Source organism: Pteropus medius, unplaced genomic scaffold (assembly GCF_902729225.1).
Source record: "Pteropus medius unplaced genomic scaffold, Ma_sr-lr_union100, whole genome shotgun sequence".
Lineage (NCBI taxonomy): Eukaryota > Metazoa > Chordata > Mammalia > Chiroptera > Pteropodidae > Pteropus > Pteropus medius.
Window position 1 is genome coordinate 15,796,673 of NW_024354875.1, and position 12,518 is coordinate 15,809,190.

Below are 12,518 nucleotides of genomic sequence, written 5' to 3' on the forward strand. Positions count from 1 at the left end.
AAGCCAACTCATAACAATATACAGTGTCCCTTCGTCTTGGGGAATGACTGACTCAGTTGTCTTTTAGTAAATAAACTTAAAGTGGTCTTGCATTCATTTTGTTCTCTTTAATGTCATTTTACTCTGGTTTATAATGAAGTCAATCTGCTTGGAAATGTAAGTAAAAATTCATAATGACAAAATGAGTAATGTGCCATCATACGTTTTTATTTTTCCATGCCTCTGAGAAAAGTTCTTATTGACATTGTGCTCGAATACCAAGGTAATTTTGAGTAGCCATAATTTGGGGATAATTTGCTCTGATTTTCTAACATGCTGACCTGGGTCATTTGCTGAAGAGCGTTTTTTTCCCCTTTGAAATTGTTGACTCTATTACACTTTCCATAAGAGAGGGATAGAGCTGCTTCAAAATCCAAAGAAAGGTGATGACATAGTTGGATAAATGCACAAATCATTCATCAAATAAAATCTGTGAAAAAATTTAAATGAACATCTGTTTGAAAAATAGAGCTGTTAAAAGGAATGTTCTGCAGAAACAATATGCCATGCAGAATAGTTGTACAATAATACTGTGAAATTGTTTAATTAACTCATAAAAGAAGGAATCTAGTAAAAGAAATGTATGCAGTGCACTCTGGAGATATTTGACAGTCTTCAAGAGCAGATGTGATTATGATTATAATTATTTTAGTAAATTGAGCCATAATTTCTCTTTCTGTTGTAAAATAAGGTAAAGTATATTATGAATCCTAAGTAAAAAAAAAAAGCAGTTAAACATAAATAATTCATGCAAATCTGACTCTTGTTGGAGCTGCAGTATTGCTATCAATTCCTTTTTTTCATTGAGTTGTACCTTTGTAAATACAACTGAGAAAAGTATGTATTCAATATGTAACTAGGTTGCATTTTATCTATAAGTACTTTGTGGAAATTGTTTCAATATTTTGTAGAACATGACTTTCACTGTAGATTTAGGCGTTCCTAAAACAATGTGTTTTTGTCTTTAGAAGTACCAGTTATTTATAAGATCATGTTGTGTAGTGGGTTTGGAGTAATTTTATTTTCTTACCAAAGAAACTCAATCAGAGACCCTACAGTATTGAACATGAAGACTACAACAGCATTTCTTATGTGTGAGTTCAACTAGTTTGACTTGAAGTGAATTCAGTGACCATACATTATATATCAAGTTTGTTTGATATTACTAGACAAATTATTAGGCCTATGCTCCTCTATTATTTTTCATCCTTCACTCATTTTCGAAATTGCATATTTTTATATTCATAACTTTAGTTAGTAATTACACAAATGTTGCATTTTTTGTATATTGCTTTTATCACTCTTATTAACTGGAATTACTGCTAGAAGGAAATTAATCAGACAAATTAGTATGCTTATTCATGAAACCTAGATTATAGTAAACCCCAAGATTAAGACTAATGAAACAATTACTTATTTAATCATTATTAAAAATGGGAACATTGCTCAGATATCTGACAGTAGCTGTGGCAAGCATTAGAAGTAGACAAATGAATGTGTTTTTCTTGACTGCTCTTTCATGAAAGCAAGATTATTAGCACCTGCTGGGAGTTTTTGCTTTCATCTTCAACATTGTCCCTATAAAAAAGTTTCTTCTTACTAGGAAAAGAGAAAATCTGATTTTTCCAATAGATTTCTGTCTTTGAAACGTAAGTTATTCTGACTCTGAAATTTCAAAATTTAAAGATGTGAACAGTATTTATAGGTCAAGGCTGCAAACACTTATTAAGGCCACCAGACTTTTGCTACTTTATAATAATAAACATTGTATTAGAAACATAATTATTCACTTAAGCTATTTCTTAAAACAAATGAAAAAATTTTAATTTAAATTAAACATGTATTAAAAAGCAAAACGTACTACAGGGCTAATAGTGAAAATACATAATCCCCTCATATGTCATTGCAGCCAGCTTCCCAGCTCTCAGTGACAATTATATTCAATCATTCCTGCTTTTAGGTCTTCTGGTGATTTCCTTAACGTTGGACTACTTTTCTTATTTCTCAACTTTAGATATTAGCAGAAACGTAGTGATTTTTCTGCTATAATAGGTGAAGATTTTATTTATACTACTTCCCACATCCTATCCTCTCTCCATCTAAAAAACATTCTCGATTAGTAACTTTATCAGCTATTTTTGAAAATCTAAATATTATATTAAACATATCAATTTCTTGTTCTATCAAATCCAGATACCATCTCTTGATTTTTCATATTGTAAGGTGAGAATTTCAGTATTCCTAACAACTTTTTACTTTGCTTTCCACCCTACTTGGATTGCTGGATAAAATATAAGCTATCCAGGTAAATTTGAATTTTAGATAAACAACTAATTTTTTAGTATAAGTGTGTCCCAACTCTATATGAGACATATTTATATGATACACGCACACGCGCACACACACACACACACAAATGTGTTCATTTGGAAGATAGAAAGTTAGATATGTGTTTGATAACTAGATATGAGAAAGAAGAATTTATTGGGGAATCCAAAAAACAAGATAATGAATTAATCTGCATAACTCCTAAAGTCTTGAGTTTGAGGTACAAATACTTTTAAATTAGGCTTAGGAGATGAAGCTGAATGAGGAAGATAAGTGCAAAGTTCCATCTAAGGAACAGCTAACCTCTAAGATCACCTCTCGAGCCTTCATAGTCAGGCTAAACTCCAAGTCCCATCCCAGCAGAGGAAATGAAATTTCTATTCTGGCAAAGATGATCTAGGGAGAATCTTAACTCAGGCAGAGCTTGCAAAACTGAGCATGGGGTGTAGCCCTGAATTGGAAACTACAAGATTGAGTGAAAGTCTATGTTCTGTACTGGGAGTCTTTGGGCCTTCTTTTCACTTTTGGCTCTAAGAATGCTGATGGCAGCACAATTTAGAAGCAGCCTAGAGAATTTCTATCCTCGATTCAAAGGACTGGCTCAAAAGAAAAGGTTTACAGAGACTATCGTTAGGACTTCTCGAATGAAATAGCATGGGTCCCCACTTATCACTCATGGTAAGAGCCACCAATGCGAGATTTTTTTTTTTCGCTCTTAAATAGAATTCTAGGATCTCACTCTTAAATATATATTTCTGGCCAGGGAAAACCAAACATTGGAAGTCCCTAATGTAGAAGGCAAAGGCCAAAAAGAACAAGTAGAAAAAGGAGAAACAAAGCTGATAAAGTAAACAGAGGAAAGAGAATAAAGCTTAAAAAAAAAAAGCTGCAGGTAAAGTTGTTAGTTAAATAAGCATTGCATATGAAATAAGAAGAGGATACTTTCACAGAGGAGCATCCCTGAACAAGAAAGAACCCTTTCTAACTACGAATATGATAATAGAAACCTTAAAATCAAGAAGACATTTGGAATATATATTTGAAGCAATGTTCCCAGAAAAAAAAAGAAAAATGGAGGAAAAGTTAAGAAAATAATATTTTTCCAAAAGATACAACACCTGAATGATAGGAGTTCAAAGAAAGAAAGAGAGAGAGAGACAGAGAGACAGAGACAGAGAGACAGAGAGACAGAGAGACAGAGAGAAAGGAAGGAAAGAAGGAAGGAAGGAAGGAAGGAAGGAAGGAAGGAAGGGAAAGAAAAGAAAGAAAGAAAAAGAAAAAGAAAGAAAGAAAGAAAAGAGAAAGAAAGAAATGAAAGAACAGAACAGGGTGAAAATAATTATGAATAGCAATATTTTCCCTAAAAAAAAAAGCCTAACAAATATGCCACCACTGAAATAAGAACTTCATTGCTGTCCTTTGCAGACCGAGATAATTCTTTAATATTCAGCCTTTTGGAGTGATTATCAAGAATCACACAAGAGTCATGAAGCAAATGAAAATAACCAGAAGGAAAGGTAGAGGGGGAAAAACCTGTATATTTTTTAGGTCTGTTACAGGATAAACTTTAAGACACTTCTACATATCCTGTGTCATATAATCTTCCTGGAGGCATTGGGATTTAAATATGGTACTGACACACATATGATAAAGAAAAACAGCTCTTAGATTTTCAGGAGATATCACAGCTTTACTAAGCAGGTGCTGAGCCCAATAGAATTCAATTTTATTTTTTTTTAATAGGGATAGTAGGATGCAACTAACAATGCAAAGTTAAACTACATTTATAAAGTCATCATAGAATCCAGATCAAGGAAGTTGATGGTTTCACCGTACTTTGCCTGGGTCATACCATATATGGAGAGTTGTGGGATCTGATCAAATGGATACAGGCTGAGTAAAGGAATAATGACTGTGAGGAGAATCAACCAAATTGTACGAGAAACATTTTGAAGAACCAAGGATTTAAGCCTAGAGGAAGAAAGACATATTGGAACATGTTATAGCTACTTTGCCATATTTAAAGACTCTTGTGCAGAAGAAGGTGTGGATTTTATTCCGGATTGCTTCTGAGACTGGAACTGACACAAAGATAGAAGTTATAGGAAGCACTTGTCGGAGTAATTTCTAATAAGTAGTAAATGGTAAAATACCATGTCTCACAAATTACTTACTGACACTTCATTGCAATTGTTTAAAGAGCAACCAGGTGATCATTAATTAAGCACTTTGAGAGAGGATTCCCACAATGAAATCGAGGTTGGAATGGTTGTGATTTAAAGTCTGATCTAGGTCTAATATTCTAAGTCCTTAGTTATGCCAATCTTGATATTCAGTCTTCAACCACTGGATTTTTCAATAAATAAATATTGGTCATCTCTATATCGGGGAACAAAATAGACATCGTCCTGTCTCCTGGAATGTTAAATTCAGCAGAGAGGCTAATAATTTAGTAGATCATTTCACACATGATTAACTTTAAATGTAATGAGCGTTATGAGGCATATTATGGCAACCTGTATCACAGGATCTAATCTAGTTTGGAGGAAGAGGGAAAACTTCCTTAAAGAAGTGATATTTAAGCTGAGACCCAAAATCTAAATTAGCTATCTTGGAAAATACTCCAAATTTAAGGTCAAGATTCCAGAAAATTTCTTGGATTAGAAAACTGCACAGAGTGAAACAAAAAAAATTCTACCTTTGCACTCAACCAATCTTATAAATATCCCTTAGCACCTCCCTTATTTATTGATGTGCTACTGGATAAGTGTTGCTTTTCTGCTTTATGGGACGTTCTTTTTGCTCACAGCCTACCTGGTTTGCTTTGGGTTCATACTTTGGACCCTTTTAGTTTGAATTTTTTGGTTGTTGGCTCTGACTGACACCAGGACCCATTTTTCTATGTTTGTAGGCACTCAAATGAGTAAGATTTTGAATTATAGCCACAGAGGCGAGCGGATTGCTTTCCTGTCCTGGACTTTAGAGCTCAAACTACTGTTGTTAAAATGCCACCTGCAACACAAAGAAGTGAGTAAAGAATGGCTCTAGGAGTAAATGAAACCATCCTTTTCCTGAGTGTATTTCAGGGACCTACAGAGAGAAATCTTTTATCTAAATTTAAGATGGGCCCTCACAAAACTTCAAAGTCTGATGATATGAAAGGAGTAGCCAGGGCTGATGGAGTGCTGGTGAATAATTACAATCCGAGATTTATTGGTGACCACTCTTGTGTTAGTAAAAGGTTGGCTGACCAGATAAAACCAGGCATTGGCTAGAGGGAGGACTCTTGACCCACTCAATCTTTTGAAGTTTCTAAGGAGTTTTCCAAGAGGAAAATCAGCATTCACATGCTATATAAGAACATCTTTACATAGACCTAATGGATTCAGCTGGCTTCATTTGACAATGTCTGATTCAGTGCCTGAGAAATGTCATCATGCTTTAGATCTTAGGCATATCCATCATGCCTGCTAGGAGCTGACCAGAACCTTCCTATGTCTGTGAGGTATTTTATTGAATCTGTGTTGTCACCTTCAGATCAATTCAGTAATGCAACATTGTACAATAGCATTTGATACGAACCTCATCAAGGATTGTGTAATCAAAAAGTCATCTAAAACATGATTGTAAGGACATTCGTGAGTGAGTTTTCATAGCATTCAGTAGTTTTCATAGGGTGATGCAAGGTAAGACACTCAGATAGTGGCTTTTGTTTAATACCCAGCATGGCGAGGCCTCTTCGTGCTATGAGAGTACAGTAATAGACTGGATCCTTTTAATAATAGAGCTCACAAATGTGATTTCTAGGTTATTTATATAAGCACTTTGTCAGTAAAAGCTTTTTACTTTTCTCCAAATTCTTGACTTTAATTTTTGAAAGAATTATTCGTTTAGCTGCATAAATACTACCCTAGAAAAGATAGTTTATAAATGAAACAAACTGGTCACTCCAGTTTATATTGAAGAAAATTGATAAATAAGGTAAACAAGAGATGTGCAGTAAAAAATTTGAAGACTCTTTTATCTCAGTCATTCAAAGGTTCTAGATTTGTCTTTGAGCAATTCAAACATAATCTATAAGTGCCACAAGACATCCACAATAACAGATCTCAAGACTGCAGAATAAAAAAACCTTCAAAGTAACAGAAATAAAATTTGATTAAAACAATAATAAGCTCATCAAAGAAGTTATTATAGATATAACTTCTAGACATAGGTATATATATAAACCGTATACAAATATTCCTACATTCTGTTATTTTTCTTATATTCTAGACATGTATTTTTCAGTATATATTAAGTATATTCTCAATATATTATTGAAAAATAACAATAGCTCACATTTATTGAGAGTTTAGTATGTTCTTGGAACAGCTAAACTCTTTACATATCATCTCATTTATATTCACAACAACACTATGAAATATTATTGTGATTTCCATTACAAACGAAGAAACTGCTTTTTAGAGAGATCTGAGGTAGGGGTCCCCAACCCCTGGGCCAGGACCGGTACTTGTCTGTGGCCTGTTAGGAACTGGGCTGCACAGCAGGAGGTGAGCTCCGGTGAGCCAGCGAGCTTCATCTGTATTTGCAGCCACACCCCAGTGCTAGCATCACCGCCTCAGCTCCGCCTCAGATCATCGGGCATTAAGAACACCGATTCCTTGTGCCAAAAAGATTGGGGAGCATTGGTCTAAGGTTATACAGCTAGTGAGTTTTAACGACAGAATTTGTAGTAATGCGTTCTGAGTTAAGAGCCTGGCTCTTAATTACAAATCATGCTGCTGTCTACATCGCAGGACAACCTATATGAACACCTTGTCTTCTCTGCATACTCTCAAACATTGTGCAGTCTTACGTGTCTCAAAATTGTGTGGAGTCAGATGTGTTAGTATTGTACAATGAGGTCACTAGGTACTAAACTTATGGGCCTTGGTCTCAGAAAGGGTTTTATGATTTAGACCCCAAAAGCAAGGGAAGTAAAAGCAAAAATAAATGAATGAGACTATAATCAAACTAAACAGCTTCTGCCCAGTAAAAGAAACCATCAACAAGGTGGATGGTGACTTGTTACATTCAAATGGCGAATTTAGGAGAAGACAATTATGAATAGACTTTTTTTTTAGAAACAATCAGATAATCAAGGCTAAGGATTTTAGGATGGAGACTTTCTTTTCAACAGTCTCTGCCCTGACACTTAGGTCATTCCTAAGTTCTTATAGCTTCCAAAAATGTGATATAATTTATTTTCAAAGATCTGCTTGCTATTTTTGATGAGATCAAGAGCCGTAAAGGTGAAGATGACAGCCATGTAGAACCAGACAAGAGAACCTGGCAGGAGAAATTAGCCCCAGCAAAACAAGGTCAAAATTGGAGCAATAGTGTAATGTTTGGCCAAATTACATCAATTATTCAAGTTCCTCATTTTTCTGGTTGGCTTTTTTTCATTCCATGCAATGATTTTACAGTTTTAACTTTTTAATATATTTTTATTCAGATGGTTTTGATTGGAAGTTTACCTATGTAGGTCTAATGTTGTTGAATATTTGCATTCTTCTGCAGTTTTGAAATTTGGTCATCCGTTGATTGGATCTTCAGACTTAAATGAATGGTTGAAAGAATGAGGCAAAGATGTTGTTTCTCCCCGACACTCTTTTCATTGTGGTAATATGTAGTCTAATGTCCTTGGGCAAGAAAACAATTTGCCTTGATATTTCACCAGAGCAAAATCATTTTTGATTAGGTATTACTTTCTTCTCAGTTTCTACAAGGAATTTAAACCTCACTCTTGAGAGAAGTGTTGAATGACAAAAATATTTTAACACTCTTATATGAATGAGCCTCTTGATTCAAAGACTAGGTTCAGGCAAGGGTCATTATTTTATTAATTTTTTTTAAGATGTCCAAATGGATGGGTGTGTTTCAATGTAACGGCAGAGGCTTCAAAGGCAAAAATAAGAGTTTATAAGCTCAATTCTAGCTACAGCACATGTCACTAGTGCTGTGTCTGCAGTGCAGAAAGACTGAGCAAGTTTCTTAATCAAAATTTCTACAGATCTTTGATGTCTGCTTATTTATTTTCTGCAGAACAGCAGTCTCTTCCTGTTTGATCTCCCAGAAGCAAGAGCTTATTTTTGTGGAGTCTGATTATAGAAAGAGAGGTGTCCTCACAGGGAGCCCAGCTGGATGTAGCCTTCTTGCTGCCTTAGTTTCTTTCATGGTCAGAGAGAAAAGAAGCAGAAGAGCACAGTATAGAATTGGTAATTGTTCGTACTACTGGCAGAGTCTCAAATGATATTTATTCTATTAGACTCACTTCCAACCAGAGGATTCATTTTTTTTTTGCAGCAGATAGAAGGTGGGCAGCATGTAAATGCTTGGATTAAACACATTCTAATTTGGTTGTAGTTCCTTACCAAATATTTAAATAGGAGTCAGGTGACTATTAGGTTGGGAAAAGTGCAAAAGTTTAGGATTGGCCTTGTGTCAAGAACTGTTAAGTTTTAACAACTCTGGTAATGTGTTCAGTCTCTTAAAGGTTATGGGACTGATATTTCTCCACTTTTTATGGGAAAAGAATTAGATTAATTGTTAGGATGTCACTGGGGAACTTTTGCTGAAGGGATACTTTTAGTTTATTCCTGGAAAAGAATGGAACTGGCAGGAGCGAGGTCAGTTTTCTATTATGTCTGATGACTGTTTCCAGGAAAGTTTGGTTAGCCAAACCACATAGATTCTTGGTCTTTATTGTAAATTGTCAAAAGGGATGTCCCCCCATGGAAATTGTTACAACTTATTTTTATAATATTGGCATCTGTAAGCTCTTCAGGGTCCAACGAATAAAATCATGAGAAGGAAGCTGAAAAGATATAAATTCTGAAGTCCAGCAAATGGAAAACACTTCTTCCATAGTTGAAATGTCTAACTATTCCCATTATATACACTGGATGGTGGGAAAAATAATTCCAGAAGTGAAAGGAGTTTTGTGTGTTCAAACTTCTTAATGGCCTCTGATAAGACTGGACTTAATTTTTATTCATATACATTCATTTAAAATGATATTTTTAATAAATCAGCAATTTATCACAAAGAAACACCTGAGACATTCAAATTAGAATAAGAATGGTATTATTCATTCATTTATTTATTCGTTCAACAAATATTTATTGAGCACCTTTTAAAGTATTTGTGAGACATAGGAGATATTTATGAGACAAAGTGAGCAAGAGAAACACATTCCTACTTTAATGGAACTTTTACCTTAATGAGGTAATATAAAACAATGGGAAATTTTAACTTTAATACTATACTTTATATTCCAAAAGGGCAAATTTTAGATAATTCTCAGAAGGCCATGCAATCAAGATATTTTTTCCTAGTGGTTGAGATGTGCTCATGTTGATCCAGGCACATGCTCTGTTTCTGATTTACATGTGATAAAATTAAACATTTTTTTAGGCAGGTGACAGCCTTTGTTTAATGTTAGGCCCTACGATAGTGTTAACGTACTTATGAAAGATTTAACTTACAGCAGTGACTTTGTTTTAATAACTAAGCTAATCAGTTGCAGTATTAATTTATTACCTTTCTGGACTTTGTGGAATTTAGAATTCACTGGATATTCATGATCATACAAAGGAATATCAGTCTGGTCTTTTAGAATTTATTTGGTCCCTTTTAAGGAAATACAATCGGCAATTTTGCATTCATTGATTACAGATATTCTTACTAATAAATCTGGAACTTATTAGTCATATAGTTGATATAATTAATTTGTTTTAAGTTTCAAATGAGAGACAAAGTTTTTATAACTTGCAGAGCATGACGGCCTTATTGCTCATTCCATTTCCAGATGTTATCACTGTTAAGAGTACATGTGATCATGACCATTGGTATATAACATATTGTCCATTCTAATTTACTTTTATAATGTTTAAAAAAACATACAGATTATGCCTATGTATTCAAAATGAGATAAGAACTCTGACAATTATATAGTGCCTGCAATTAATATAAGCCAGAAATTCTCCATATGTTATATTATAATAGTGAATCATTGATTAGTTGTTAGTTCTGTTGCAATAATTATTTTATTAAAATAAAATATCAAAGATTGTGAATGATTTAATTTTTAAGATAAATTAGAAAACATTCAAGGTTACTCTTATAATAATTTCATTAATTATTATGCATTATATATTATGATATATTTTTTGAGAGGAAGGGAAAGAAATGGAATCGCTTATAAACCTGAGTGTGCCTATGGGAAGGGGTTGCATATGTGACTTGCACTTGCCCTGTGAATATGGTGGAAGCATGTGTGATAGACTTGGTCCAGGCAGGGCTAGGACACCAATGTAAGAAGATCTGCTTCTCTGTCCTGCAGCACTTATCTCCACCAATATGCTCTCATTTCATATTGTTCTGACAAATTGATTTAAATAGTTTTTATGAAATATTCACTATTCCGACTTAGAGGGGAAAATGGCTGAGAGAAAAATTTCTATTGCAAACCGAAATTTAATTTATAAATTTCTAACCTTCTATCTCTCTTCTACCTCTTGATTTAGATAGATTTCATTTTCGTTTGTTTGTTTGTTTGTTTTTGGTTCTGATGGTTCTGTGCCTTTATTGTAAGATGCCTGAAGTCATTTTTAGGAATTGGTTACTTTTTATTTATAAGTCAGAGTCTCGTCAGGAAAACAGAAACCACTCTAAGTGTTCCAAATAGAGGACATTTACTACAGATAATTAATAACATAGGTGACACAAGAGCAAAAAAGCCAAACAGGGAAAAGGGGAAACCCTGAAATTAATAGTAGCATGAAACAGCTAACATGCATGAATTTAAAGGACAAAATGAATAGAGGAGGTGGTCTACTAAGGCCATCTGGTATACCTGTCTGGCAGGAGCTGCAGCAGTGCATGTCACCAGAATTACTACTTAGGAAGAGAGAGGAGGAAATATCCTATTTCTCCTTTCTCTTTATCATCCCTTCTGTCCTAGTCTGCTCTTTTTGAATAAACCCTGCCAGAAGTCAACATACACAGTCCTGGGAAATACAGTCTTTATGGGTCAGTGTCCCTGTAACACAGAACAGAAGAAGGGTAAAGAATGGATTTGTAAGCAAACAGGCCAAAGAAGATTATACGGATCAATCAATGCAAATAATCTTTTAATCATATTCACATTTTTCTCCAGAGAAAACAAACTGTCAACTGCTAATAAAAAAAAATTAGCACTGTATCTCTTGATTAGTTTGTAACAATTTTAAAGTCTCAAATTACCAGGAGATAAACTTAGAAAGCTTTATTCATCTACTCTTTAACATGGCGTTTTGTTAGCTGAAAGTAAAACCCAGAGAATAAATTACTGGAAGAACCCATGTAAACTTTTTTTTTCCTCCTGAAAATGTTTAAAGAAAAGTTAGAAAGATATCTGGTTAAGTTAGTCTAAATTTTTCTTAAAATCTAGTAGTTGTGTACAGATAGTCATTCTAGCACTATAAAATTATGTTTTTTGGTTTTTTTTTGTTTGTTTGTTTTTTTACTAAGTTCATAATTCTGTGATTACTAGATACTTATTTTCAGATAGAAATCAATTAGTTAGACTTAAAATAGTTAGAAGTTACTCTGGAAAATAGAAAAGTATGTATAAAATCTGTCTGGATTTGCAAAATTTTTAATACGATATAACAAAGCAATAGTGGGTGTTCATGTCTAGAGATTTCCAGAATTAAAAGCAAGAGGTTAGAATAATTTTCAGAGCTTATTTATAGGGGAGAAAAAACCTCTTATTATAAAAACAAGGAAAGACACATCCTACAATATATTCATGATATGCAGACTTTTGGTAAAATCTGAATGATTAACCTTGTGTGAATGTTATGAAATTCAGTGCAAAGCTTTGGAGACCCATACAAAAGTTCTCTTTTTAGACGATTATCTTGCTTAGGAATTCGGTTCTATACAGACAGAATCCCCAGAACTTTTTCACTTACTGAAAGAAGACTATGACCTCTTGCCTTTAAAAATGGAATAAAGCGTGAATATGTTCTCTAAGAAGAGGGATCTTGTTTGTTAGAATTAAGCTATTTTACTAGAATTATATTAAAGCAAAATTCAACTACAGTCGATATATAATTTTATTC